Source organism: Manacus candei, unplaced genomic scaffold (genome assembly GCF_025592945.1).
Source record: "Manacus candei isolate 608988 ecotype Guabito, Panama unplaced genomic scaffold, ASM2559294v1 h1tg000014l, whole genome shotgun sequence".
Taxonomy (NCBI): Eukaryota; Metazoa; Chordata; class Aves; order Passeriformes; family Pipridae; genus Manacus; species Manacus candei.
In genome coordinates, this window is record NW_026138062.1 from 45,709,197 (window position 1) to 45,722,075 (window position 12,879).

Below are 12,879 nucleotides of genomic sequence, written 5' to 3' on the forward strand. Positions count from 1 at the left end.
GGAAGTAAAAGAAAATTGAGAGGGAGAAGGGGGCAAGAGAGAGAGGAAAGAAAGGAAAATGGGCAGCTACCCTATGGCTAAAGGAATCAACATACCTGATAGTAGTGGGGAATTTTGTTGAGCAAATTGTAGGTCAAAGCACAAGTTAAGAGGTGTTTTCTTCAGTCAGATGTCCTCTATGGAAGCAGTTGTGCATAACAAGCATGTTTACATCTAAAATTTATTCTGTGATAAATCTGCCTTATTTGTGTATACTTAAGTTAGTTTTTTTCAGTGGCTTCATACTGAATACACTAACATCCTTAATCCCATTCAAACATGGTGTAATACACGTGAAATCCTCCTTGATTTAAAGTATGGCTAGGATTCCATCAGTTAAAGCACATTTAAAATTATGTCATATGAGTGTGTTCTTGCTGTCTAGCATCAAGATCTCTTCTGAATTCATAGGCCAAGCAGCCTTGGACTTAGATCTTCTGAAAAACATATCTATATAAAAAAAAAACCAGTAGTTTTGGTAGTTCAGAATGTAAGGTTCCGTGAGTAGGTAATCTGAACCTTTACTGAAAGGTGCTATAGAATTTGCTATAGGATTATAAAATGCTATACGATTTTAAAGTAGACTGGAAGATTCTTTATTAAGGAGTCTATACCATTTTACATTTTATGGTCATGACCCCTTTACAGCGATAAATCATGATTTGCTTCAGCAAGCTACTTATAAAATGTGCTGTGGCTCCACAATCAGACTCTATTGTCAATCACAAACATCTATAGATGTTTGTAAATTTGGTTCTGCCACCTTGAAAATATGACCAGCAAAATAGTCTATAGTGTGTATTATGGGAGTAATTGGTTGATCCCAACTGTTAAAGAAATGAAAATTTGTTCTTTCTTGAGGTTGTTCAAACCTAGCAACTATGGAAGAAAGATCAGTAAACAGATTTACTCCTGTGGGTTATTAATATTTTCCTACACATCACCATGTCGATAGCCATTCTTTTTCATAGGATCATTGGGAAATTCAGGTTAGAAGGAGACAGAGGCTGCTCAACCTCTCTGTGCAGCCTGTGAATCTCTTGCTTCCACATATTCCCACTGTCCCTCATCCTCCAACCATGCATCATTTCCTTAGCTAAGGCTTTTCTTTTGGTTTGTGTATTGTCATAGGTATGTCTTAACCCCTAAACTGGATTTATATTTGTGCACCTTGTAGAAAGTCCTGGTGATACTAATGAGATTATGCCCAAATGCAAAGACATCCATACCTGGGGCAGGACTGCAGACTCTGCAGACTTTGTAAGCAAAGGAGAAAAAGTATCAAGTTAAAAAAAAAAAAAAATATTTCAGAGAATTTCAACTTGCCATTTAAATAAACACATTTTCTGTAGATCTCACTTGCTGAGTAAAACCAAACTAACCAACCAAACAAAACCCAACCAACAAATCATTAAACCTCCCTTCCTTAGATATATATAATTTAACTAAGCTGGGTATGTAAAAGAAACTGGAACAGTAGACATACTTAAAACAGTTCAAGTCCAATCTTGAGGAGTTTTATATGATGCAGTAATGATCTACCCAGAATTATAAGAAATTTTCTACTCAGTATGTCAACTTTTCCCACATATTTAAAGGCCGAAACAGGCAAATAAATGAAGGCAAGATTGGAGACTGTGACATGAAAAATAGAGAAAACAGGACTCTAATATACTGTCAGATAAAAGGACCCTGAAGGGAGATGATAACACAGTTCAAATACCCTGAAGGAAGTAATATCAAGAAATGAAGAGAATTATTTGCAATATGCAGGAGAGCTAAACCAACTTGTGTTTAACAGGACCTGTAAATTAAAAAAAAAAAAAAAAACAAACCTATGTTTGTTTTTGAAACTTTTAGGAAAACTTTTAGGAACACACTTTTAGGAAAACACTTATATATAACTGGGACTCCATCAGGGAGACTGCCACACTCTTCAAGTTTCTTAAGACCTTTGTTCCCTTGCTGGTCAGCCAGTTGGGCCCTGGCCCTGAAGCTGTCCCCTCTCTCAATGCGGTGCCCAACCACTACAGTCCCCTGCCACCCATGCTGATCACCTTGGTTGGTTGGAGCTCAGGTCAGCACCGTACTCTTCTTTCCCTGGCAATGACAGGGCCAGTTAGTGCCCACCCAGGTCTCACCTAAAACAGAAACACTCTTGAGAACCTGCTTTGAAAGCATGAAGACTGAAAAGCATCTCCACATGAAGACTGGCCCAGAGACTCACCGTGATGGAACCCCATTGCACACTACCTGCTATGCTGCACTGGCCTTAGCAGGTAGCAGTGACCACTAGGAGTGGATCAGCAGACCAAAAGCCCTGTCATCAAAGGCTTTCATATGATCATCATCATAGGATGCCTGCCCCACACAATTTCAAGGGAGCTCTTTCAGATGACATCTAGTCCAGTCCTGTCTCCTGCATGCTCACTACAAAGTAAAATGGACCAGGTGTGCTCCTGGAGTAACTCTTCCATTCTGCTTTCATTTGAAATATTTTTATTTTAGGTACTCTCAGACCACTTTGAACCGAAGCAGAGAAAATGTGGATGATGGGAGTTCACTTCAAAAGTGCACTCTTGATCCAAATTAAAATGCTAATGGAGATTAATCCAATCGCTCAGAGTTTCCAGACAATTGTCTTCTTAGCCCTCTTCAGCTGGGTCAGAAAAATCTGGGCTTTGTTCACAGCATGAAGTTCTTCTGTTTCTGCATTTTTACTTTTGCATTCCTCACCCTCACACTTCCAATTTCTCCAGGGAACATCATTTAGATCAATGATTTCAAAGTTTCTTACTTTGTAGAACCCTGATATATTTATTTTTTCATTGGAAATGGTAGTCCCTCTATATCACATTTAAATAATATGTTGCCTTTTTCTGATACCTTCTCCAAGACCAAGGACCCAAAGGAAGTGGCCCAAAGAGACCCCAGGAAGGCAACCATTGCTTTAGATTACACACAGAACAAAGGACCAGCCTACGACAGTAACACAGTACTTATGGTGCATGCCCTACTTCTGGAGAGGCAACAGTGACTCTTCAAAAGCTCTACTGTTCCATCCCACTGTATCTCTCCCTTATGGTTCATGATTAAATCAGAGTAACCATACAAGGAAAAGAAAATTCCACATATGTTACAACTAGATGAAAAAAATGCCCTTTTCAGAACTCCGTATCACAGATCATCTTTGATTTTAAAGACATTTTATTAGTCATGATGACTCCATGTAGGCCAGAATCTGTTGCAATAATATGGAAGATGACAGCATAACCAAAAAATAAAAGAAAATGAAGGCAGGCATTGTCTTCATTATTCTTTTATACTGCAATACCTTCTGCAGGATAAATCAAGTGGATTTTACAAGCTGTGTGTTACAGCACAGATTCATTTTTCATAGCTTTCATGCACATTTTTCTGCATTAAGCAAACAACTGCCAAATAAAGGCTAAACTGTGCTTTTGGAGTCAAGCCATCCCTCAAGCAGTTCTGTATGAATCACACTGTGTTTATTAGTAGTCTCAGACAAACAAGCAGTAGCCTTGACTAATGACAACAAACGTAATAAAATAGCTATGCCTCATTGCTTCTGGAAAAGAGGACAGAGGCAGCATAACCACATTCCTGCTTGTTCTGATGTTACAAGTGATGTTTCCATCACTGCCAGACAGGACAGACATCCTTTCCCAAATTATTTCTTAAGGAAGGAGGACCTGACCAAGAGCAAGTAAATTAGGTATGACAGGTTACATGGATTTAATTCCTTGCCTTGATAAAGACTTTCCACATGACTCAGACAAGTCATTCTTAATGTCTCTCTGTTCCCTAGCATTACGTATGAAAATAATTAGTTACTTCAGCGTATATTAAGAGCACGTTCATTGCATACTACTAGAGACTATGGCAAGAAGAGTCAGATAGTCCATGATCTTTCTCATGTGGGATCAGTTTTGAGAGATGTTATATACAAGCACAATAATATTGTTATAATAAAAGATCCTGATTCATTATTGCAACTATCTTCCCAGGATTACATGGGAAAGATTATACCCCAGTAAAATGTCATAGTATTTTTCTCTAGAGGCCGAGAAATCACTGGAATTTTGAAATACAAGTGCCAGCATTCCGTTCTCAAATCAAGACTGAACACAGAGGATTTAGAGCGGCAGCACCACCTGTCGGTGAATTCATCAACAGATTACCTAAAAAGCAAACAGAAAATTATCAAAGCAGACCATGAAATGAAATGCAAGACATAACCTGCAAACTATATCCTCCACTATATCATCCTACTGCCAAGACCCAAGTGAAACTAGGGCATCCATATTATTAGCACCACAGAACTATTCCACACAAACCGTTCTTTTACTATAGATAATGTTTTCTTAAAGCAAGATTTCACATTTTTTACCCTTGGTAATTTTGCAGCAGCAAAGGCTGCCTAATTTGTGCAGAAGACTCATATTAAAATCAGGGTGGTTCTTCAAAATGAGTTTACACAGCAAAGAATGTTCCTGGAAGAGGCAAAGCCATTGCTAGTGGCAAACAGTTTATCAAGCTGTCAGCAATGTCAGTTCTGGCTGTGAAATCTGAAAGAGCAGCAAATGTAAGGTTAACAAGTGATTATTACTTCAGGAAGGATGGCATTCACATAACTGTGAAAACAGGGAAATCTCACAGTTCTTACTGATGAGATTGTTTTTCCAAGGTGAAATAGTAACACAAATTACTAGAAGATTGTAAGGAAAATACACATCTCATCACCTTAGGCTCAGAAACAGGCTGTAGCATGCAGATAAATATTTTGCTTGCTGCTATAGTTTTCTATGGGCATGTTAAGCAGGGATTATGGCACACTGTAATAAAGGTAAATGACATGAAAAGGAAACTGCCATCAACTGTAGATATCTGAGCAACAGTCTGGGGGAAAAGAAAACCAAAACAGACAATTTCAACAAACAAAATTAGGAAAATCTTTTGTCAATCTAGTATCATGTAATGTCACACTTTTTACATTAAGTGTGTCAGCCTTTCTAGACCAACAACCTATCCTCTGGCAGGTGCTGTTGTGCTCCAACCACACCATGTAGTTTACATGCGCCCATTGCTCACATGCATTTCTGCCACTACCTATTACCAGAGGACACTGTTCCTATTGAGGGCTTGCTCGATGGTGCTGAGACAATTTAAGGTAGACCTGGCAACCATATCACTTGTCGTCCAGCTGAGCATCCAATCATAAGACCTGTTCCAAAGCTTCTGTGGTCTTTTACAGACAGTATAAATTCAGTATGCCATGCACTTGCACCCACCAGGATCTGTTCTGCAATCACAAAAGTCTGAAGACAAGGATCTCCAGCTTTGCTTGCACAAAAATAATTGATTTTTTTTTTAGGCCTCTAATAACTAATTGCCTCCTCACATACCTTGTGAAATAATTCATTATTTTTATTATGGATTTAGGCTTAAACAGCTGGTCACAAGAATATTTGTATCCTGTTTTGGAGAATTCTGAGACCAGCCTGGCAGCTGAAATTACAAGTACCCTGGTTTTGCTGGTCCTACTTCTAATTACTCATACCTGACAACAAGACCAGTGTCAGCAGTTTCAGTGCTTAAGTTTCTCATACTGGTTACCTATGATCAATTGCTGAGTTTTCCTCCATTTAAAAATTTCTCACTGACTGACACATGCATTTATTCACAGTTTAATAGACACAGGCTGTGGATTTCAATTCCATCAGTGCAACAGGATAAAGGGAAATACAAGCAGCGTGGAGGACAAGTGCCAGTTGGATCTCCTCATTCTTTACCTGGCCTCTCATTGCCAGCTACGGAACATTTCAAAGCGGTCAACACATGGCACTTTACAGAATGTGCTCTTTTCTGCTTTTTACTACAATAAGGTTTTCACTTCAGTTCTAGGAGAGTGACTCTCCAGAAGGTTTGTGCAATCCAGCCTCTTTGCAAATATCGCAGTGGTCATTGTTCTCCCCATGGAAGCATTACCTGCAAATAACTGCACTGACATTTTCTTCTTTGCCCTCTTCCTCTCCTGCCACAACCATATTAATAAGTCAGTAAGTGCAGGAAATAGAGACCAAGCTGTTTCAGATGACTAATAGAGTTCAGATAACCCAATTAATTTGGTGTCCAGCATAAGGCACCTTAAAAGAACCTAAATTTTTCAGCAAATAGTCATTTGACATTACATGAAGATAAAATAACATTCAATAATCTCAAAGGAGTTGTCAAGTACCAATTTAAAGTAAATTGGAAGATCTTTGGGTTTCATTAGGACTTCTCACAGGCTTGGAGATAAAGAAATCATATATTATTTCTAAAAGATTTGCTTATGCTTATCTAGAATTACACTTTTGTACCCTGCACATTTGAAATTGCAGTCACTGTTCACGTCAGAACTGTGCTGAACTGAACTCCGTATCTGAAAAGCATTTTTTAATAATGTGGTCCTTTCCCCCCCATTTTGCAACAAAACAGAAGGATAATGTATTTCTTTAACAGTACTGAAAAAATATCAGAGCACTCCACTAAGAGCACCTTTTCCTTCATCAGGTCTCTGATTTCATACAATTGTTTTGATTCCCCAAAATAAACATTTGTCTCCTTCTTTTCAGAAAAAAACAGTTAAATACAGATAGAGAACCGATAAGCATTATGGCAATGATCTCTAAATACAATTTCAGAACATTTATTATTTATTACATAAATATTTTTATTTTCACTGAATAAGCCCACTTTGGGTTAACCCTCTCCTAGCTTCTGTCTCAACAGAAAACAGGGTTGTTGGCAAAACTACTATGGGGTTTTTCAAATGCCCAGGTGTTGTAATATAATTTACAATGTTACCTCTGGCGTCTTTGCAACACCTACATAAAAGAAACCTTTCCTGTGAATATGCTTTCCCTGTGTACGTGCAAAATGGATGTCTGAATTTTGTGATTATCTCAATATTTTGGCATGTTTTTCACATAGTACATATACATTGGATCTTTATCATATTTTGTATATCTGTATTTCTACATCTATATTATATATATGTATCAATATTGATATTTATATCTACTCCTAATTTATATTTCCTGCCATCTTTTGGTGTGTTCTAAATGAGCTTATTCGGTATCTTCATCACTGTGATTGCTGTGGCTCCACTAGAAATTCCATACATACTGCTCTATACACCCAAACAATTTTATATTTATACTGTGAAGAACCAAAAATGGTGAGAGGATCACATATGAAATAATAGTATGTTGCCGTAATCTTGGGTAAATGCTTTTCTTTGTCAGAACTTCAACAAGAGCAGACTGAAAACTGCAGTCACTGTAAAAAGGTAATTTAAAAAAGACCGTCAGGTGCAAAATTGTAAGAGTGGCAGAGCTTGCTCTGTGCCTTTTCTCTTCTTTTTTTGCTTTCCTACGTAGCTCCAGCAGCTCCAGTCTGCTTGCTTCTAAGTCAGGCAAGACTGATGCTCTCTTGAACTGCTGTTTCAGTTTACTGGTAGATAGATTAAGCACAGAATGCTTTATTTTTCAAGCTTATTTTATTGCAGTGACTCTTCCTAATATCATTCCAAAACCCTGCTCTCTCTGTTTCCAAACTATTTGCTAAGTTAAAAAAAAAAAAAAAAACAAAAAAAAAAAAAAAAAAAAAACCCAACCCAAAACCTCAAAACAAAAATCACAATCATAGTTACCATAGAAACTATCTCTAAGATACAGAACAATTTCTTAAAGAAGTCTGCAGAGGAGTACTAAATATCATGAGAGCTGTGACATAATGGTTAAAAAAAAATGAAGGACAGACTGTGCTCTGGGGACTGAATTTCTCACAAGTTTCTTGCAGTGATGAAGAGTGTCTCTGCTGAAATAGGAATGGCTATGTGCACAGAGGGTCACACAAGTATCACAATTCCATCACAAAATAATAAAACAGAGTAATAAAACTTATCCCTTTTCATCTTCAAGTTGTTACACTTGTTAAAAGTATGACTGGGGTGCTGCATCAGTCCCAGCTGATGGATATCACTATATGCATTTGTGTTCATATCCGTGAAAGAATGACAGAGTTCCTCTGGATGGAAATAATGTGTTATCTGGGCTTCTCGTGGTACTGACATCTTCCAGTCTTGCAATACTATGAGAAAAATAAATCTCTTGTCATTTCAGCCCATAAATGACTTCCTTTGGCATTAAAAAGTCTGTAAAAAACATAATTACAATTGCAAAAAAAACAGAGACAAAACGCAAGTAACAGATCCCACATGCATTCCCAATGCATGACATCTCAGGCATAAGTGCAGACACTTTTCTACTCAAAGATGCTGCCAAATGAAAAAATGTCAATGCTATTTGTTCCTGCTACTAAAAAAAATATGTTTTCTGAACTGCATTTCCAAATCACTTTGTATTGAGAATGCCTTCTGGAACATAATTCAGAGCTGTTACAGGAGAATTCTGCTACCACCTTCTGGCTGACATAAATTCTTAGCACTTATTCAACCAGCACACACAGAGTTCATAATGTGTTTGCTGTTTTTCAGTCTGCACTCTTCACATGTTACTGCTCCATTTTCTTTGGATTCTGTAATTCTTCTGAATTACACACAAAAAATTACACCTTCATTTTGTAAACCTTTCTGATAAAAAGAAAAAAAATTGCAAAGGCTAAATCTTTAATTTTATTTTTTTAAGGATTTGAAATTCATTGTTTTGCAATTAAGAAGATTTAAATTTATCATAATCAAAATTAAACTTTTTGACATAAAACTAAGTGGGCTTTTTCTACTTCATATTGCTCCCCAAAAAAGTGTTGTGATTCAATCCAATTTATTTCATTATCAACAAACAGAAAAATCCATTGTTTACATCACTATAACAATACTTCACAAAAGCTGCAGTCTTGTATATCCTTTTGCACATATCTCCCGTTGCACATGTAATTTAGTCCCAGTAACTTCACAGCATCAGAAACAAATATGACATTATGCTGGATGGCTGCTTTTACTTGAAAACAGTTGCTTGAAGAAAATTGAATGAAGAAAAGGGCATAACTGCATCATACTCTTGTTAGCCGTGTTATGACCTTTTCTACCATTGCCACAATTTATTCTTAAAACTTCTATAGTTACCTAACAAAATCAGCACTTTCTTTTTTCGCTCTTAAGTAAGTAGCCAGACGACAGCTCCAGAAAAGCCTGAAGCTGTTAGATTCAAGTTTCAGAACCATTATGAAAACAAATGTGTATTTGTACATTTCAAATGCCCTTATTTTAAAAACATCTGAGAGATACAAAAGCCCCTTGAATAAATTTGGCAATACCGACCAAGTGAGAGTAATCACATGGGCAAAGTGTAGAGGAAGAAAGTAAAGGTCATCATTATGTCCCAGAAATAATAACTAGGCCACTTCTAATGTAAGCCCTTTCTGTTGCTGAAACAGGTGCTCAGAACTTCCCCTCACCATGTACAAAACCAGATTTAGTTGTGTTAGTCACCTCCAAGAGAAAAGAGGGAAAATAGACAAAAAGTTGGAGATAGAAGCTCAAACACTCCATGAAAATATCCACTAAGTTAAAGTGAACACGCTACTATACTGTAACTTTTAAGTATCTGAGCTATATTTACAGACTCATAGAACCATTTAGGTTGGAAGGGACCTTAAAGATCACCTCATTCCAACTCCCCTGCCACAGGCAAGGATGCTATCCACTAGAGGTTGCTTAAACCCCCATCCAACCTGGACTTGAACACTTCCAGGAATGGGGTATCCACCCCTTCTCTGAGCAATCTGTTACAATGCCTCAGCACCCTCATAGTAAAGAATTTCTTCCTAATTTCTAATCTCAACCTGCCCTCTTTCAGTTTAAAGCCATTATTTCTTATCCTATCGCTACATGCCCTTGAGAAAAGTCCTTTTCCAGCTCTCTTGTAGCCTTTACATACTGGAAGGCTGCTCTAAGGTCTCCCTGGAACCTTCTCTTCTCCTGGCTGAACAACCCCAGCTCCCTCAAGTCTGTCTTCATAGAACAGGTGTTCCAGCCCTCCGATTGTCTCCATGGCCTCCTCTGGACTTGCTCTAACAGCTCCATGTCTTTTCTGTGTTGTGGACCCCAGACCAGGGGGACACTGGACACAGTGCTCCAGGTGGGGTCTCATGAGAGCAGAGGGGCAGAATCACCTCCCTTGACCTGCTGGCCATGCTGCTTTGGATGCAGTCCGGGACATGGTTGGCCTTCTGGGCTGCAAGCGCACATTGACAGGTCATGTTGAGCTTCTCATCCATCAACACCCCCAAGTTCTTCTCCTCAGGACTGCTCTCAATCAATTCTTCATCCAGCCTGTACTTGTCTCTGGGATTGCCCTGATTCATGTGCAGGACCTTGCACTTGGTCTTGCTGAATTTCATGAGGTCCACACAGGTCCACCTCTCAAGGCTGTCAAGGTCCCTCTGGATGGCATATTTAGTTTTTGTTCTTCTCCAACTATTATTCCTGTAATCCCTCGACTTTGCTTGCAAATTGCTCTGGGTCGCAGCATTACTGTACTATATGTAGCCACATGAATTATCTAAGTGGCTTTTGTCATCTAAGGAGCTGTTTAAATTTTTTGAAGTGTCTTAGATTTCATCATAGCATTTATGTTTAATTCTTCAGAGATTGTGTTGTATTTCAATCCTGTCTCAGCTGAAGGAAGGATGAAAAAGGTCATAATAACACACGCATCACTGCAAGTTATGACAAAGCAGCACTCTACAGAATGGCTTACAGATTGCATGAAAGAGGTCTTACTCTCTACAGCTAGGTCAAAGAATAGAAGAATTTAAATGGGGAAGCATCAATGTATTATTTGGATTTCACCTGTATCTTATTGAGCTCAGTAACAAAATTTCCAGTCTCCTTAGCAGGACTTGAAAGCAGACTTTTGACAACTGCTTAAAAAATTTGTAACATTTTCTAGATATTGCAGGCACCTAGGTTACTTATAAAACTACACTTAAAAATTCTGCCTTAAATGAATTCCAACAATCATACAGTAAGCCTATACTAAAGCCTGATATCAAAGGAGGTGGTGAGCCTTAATGAAGCACCTACTCAAATTCAGGCTGTGCTTTAGCAGCAAGCACTCAGGTGGATTATTAGAAGCGGGTGCTGTTTATTCTGTCTTACCTCCTGGGAAAACCCAGGAGGGTTAAAAAATGTTAGCAACAGCAGTCACAGATGGGGAGAAAAGTGTTCTCTCTCTAAAAGCCAGTTGTTCTGCTGCTCCCTGAGATAGGACATTTTAAGATGTTCTGCTCATCAAATCTGAGCATATTCAGTTGAACAGGACAGTTTCTCGCAAACTCTGCAGGCTTTCAACTCTTAGCTTTACAGGGATTTACATTTGTATTTTAAACCTCTGCTAAGCCTCCTAAAGAAAGGATTTGCTTAATTATTTCACATTTTGATATTTCCAGATCTGAAACAGAGCGACCTGCCTTAACTCTCAATAAGTCCTCAGAATTCATTTAAATTTCAAGGACTCCCTGTCTATTCCAATGAAGTTGAGTGAGCCCAAAATACCCTTTACCTCTGACAAGAAGTCAAAGCATTCTGGTGCAACAGGTGCCACCCACACAACAGCCTTAGCCTGGAGCTTGAGTTTTGAAAATCTTCTCCCCAGGCTCCATCAGATTTATTAAGAACTGGTTTAGTTTGGGGCTTTTTTGCAACCCTGCATTTAGCAATTCTGCATGAACAGTGTCCTGATTTGCAGACAGGCGAATGAAAAGCTCCTCACCAAACAAATTGGCAAACAAATCAGCAGATTCTGCATTTTGAGAAGTGAATTGAAACGTGCTTTTTTTTGCAGTTTCCAGTTTTAGAGGGAAACTCTTCCATTTCAAATGTTTGGAGATATGCATAAGTCCAGTTAACTCTGAGAGAGATGAGGCGACTTTTACTGGTTGAAATTCAGAGTGGCTTTGGGTAGAGGAAATCTTTGCACAGAATCTAGCTCCATGCAAAAAAAAAAGAAAGAAAAAAAAACAAACAAGAAAAGAAAAAGAGAATATAAATCCCTCTGCTATCAACCAGCAAATACATCCATCATGTCAGAACACATGCACATATAAAGTCCAGAGCAGCAATACACTCTCCTGTATGTCCATTCACTGTAGAACACTGTTTCCAAAATTGTTTGTGTAGAATCTCTGATGTGAGAAAAATAGAGCCCATGTAAACAAAATAAAAGGTGTATGCTCACAAATCATTCACTATTTCTCAGATAAGATGTCTTAGAACACCTAATACAAGATCCAGTTGCTAAAGACACCATAAGAGCTTCTCTAACACTCCGGAAGACTAACAACTGAAAATAAAGGACAAAACAAATGAAAAATTATCTAAGTATTTTTGATGTTTTAAGTTCTAGGGAACCAAAATTCAGTGATCAACTATTAGACAATTATTCCTTATCACTCTGAATCTCAAATGAGAGGTTTCTGCAACACAATATACAGGAAAAAATGAGACAAGTCTATTATGCCCACAAGACGATTATCTAAATCTTATTTTAACAAGTTACTTTCCACATTTCCGAGACTGAGTTGAAAATCTCTTATGCCTTCCTATCAAGCATGGAAACTGCTGTTTTGAAGCTATGCAGACCTCTGCGAGGTGACTATTATGTACTGTCAATTTGTAGTGTTTTGTGCATATATGGGATTTCAAAAGAGTTTTCAACTCAAAAGAGTTGATTACAAACCACTATCTTCTTGTATACTGTTCTGAGAAACAAAAAACCGATTTTATTTAACATTACACACAAAGACAACAGA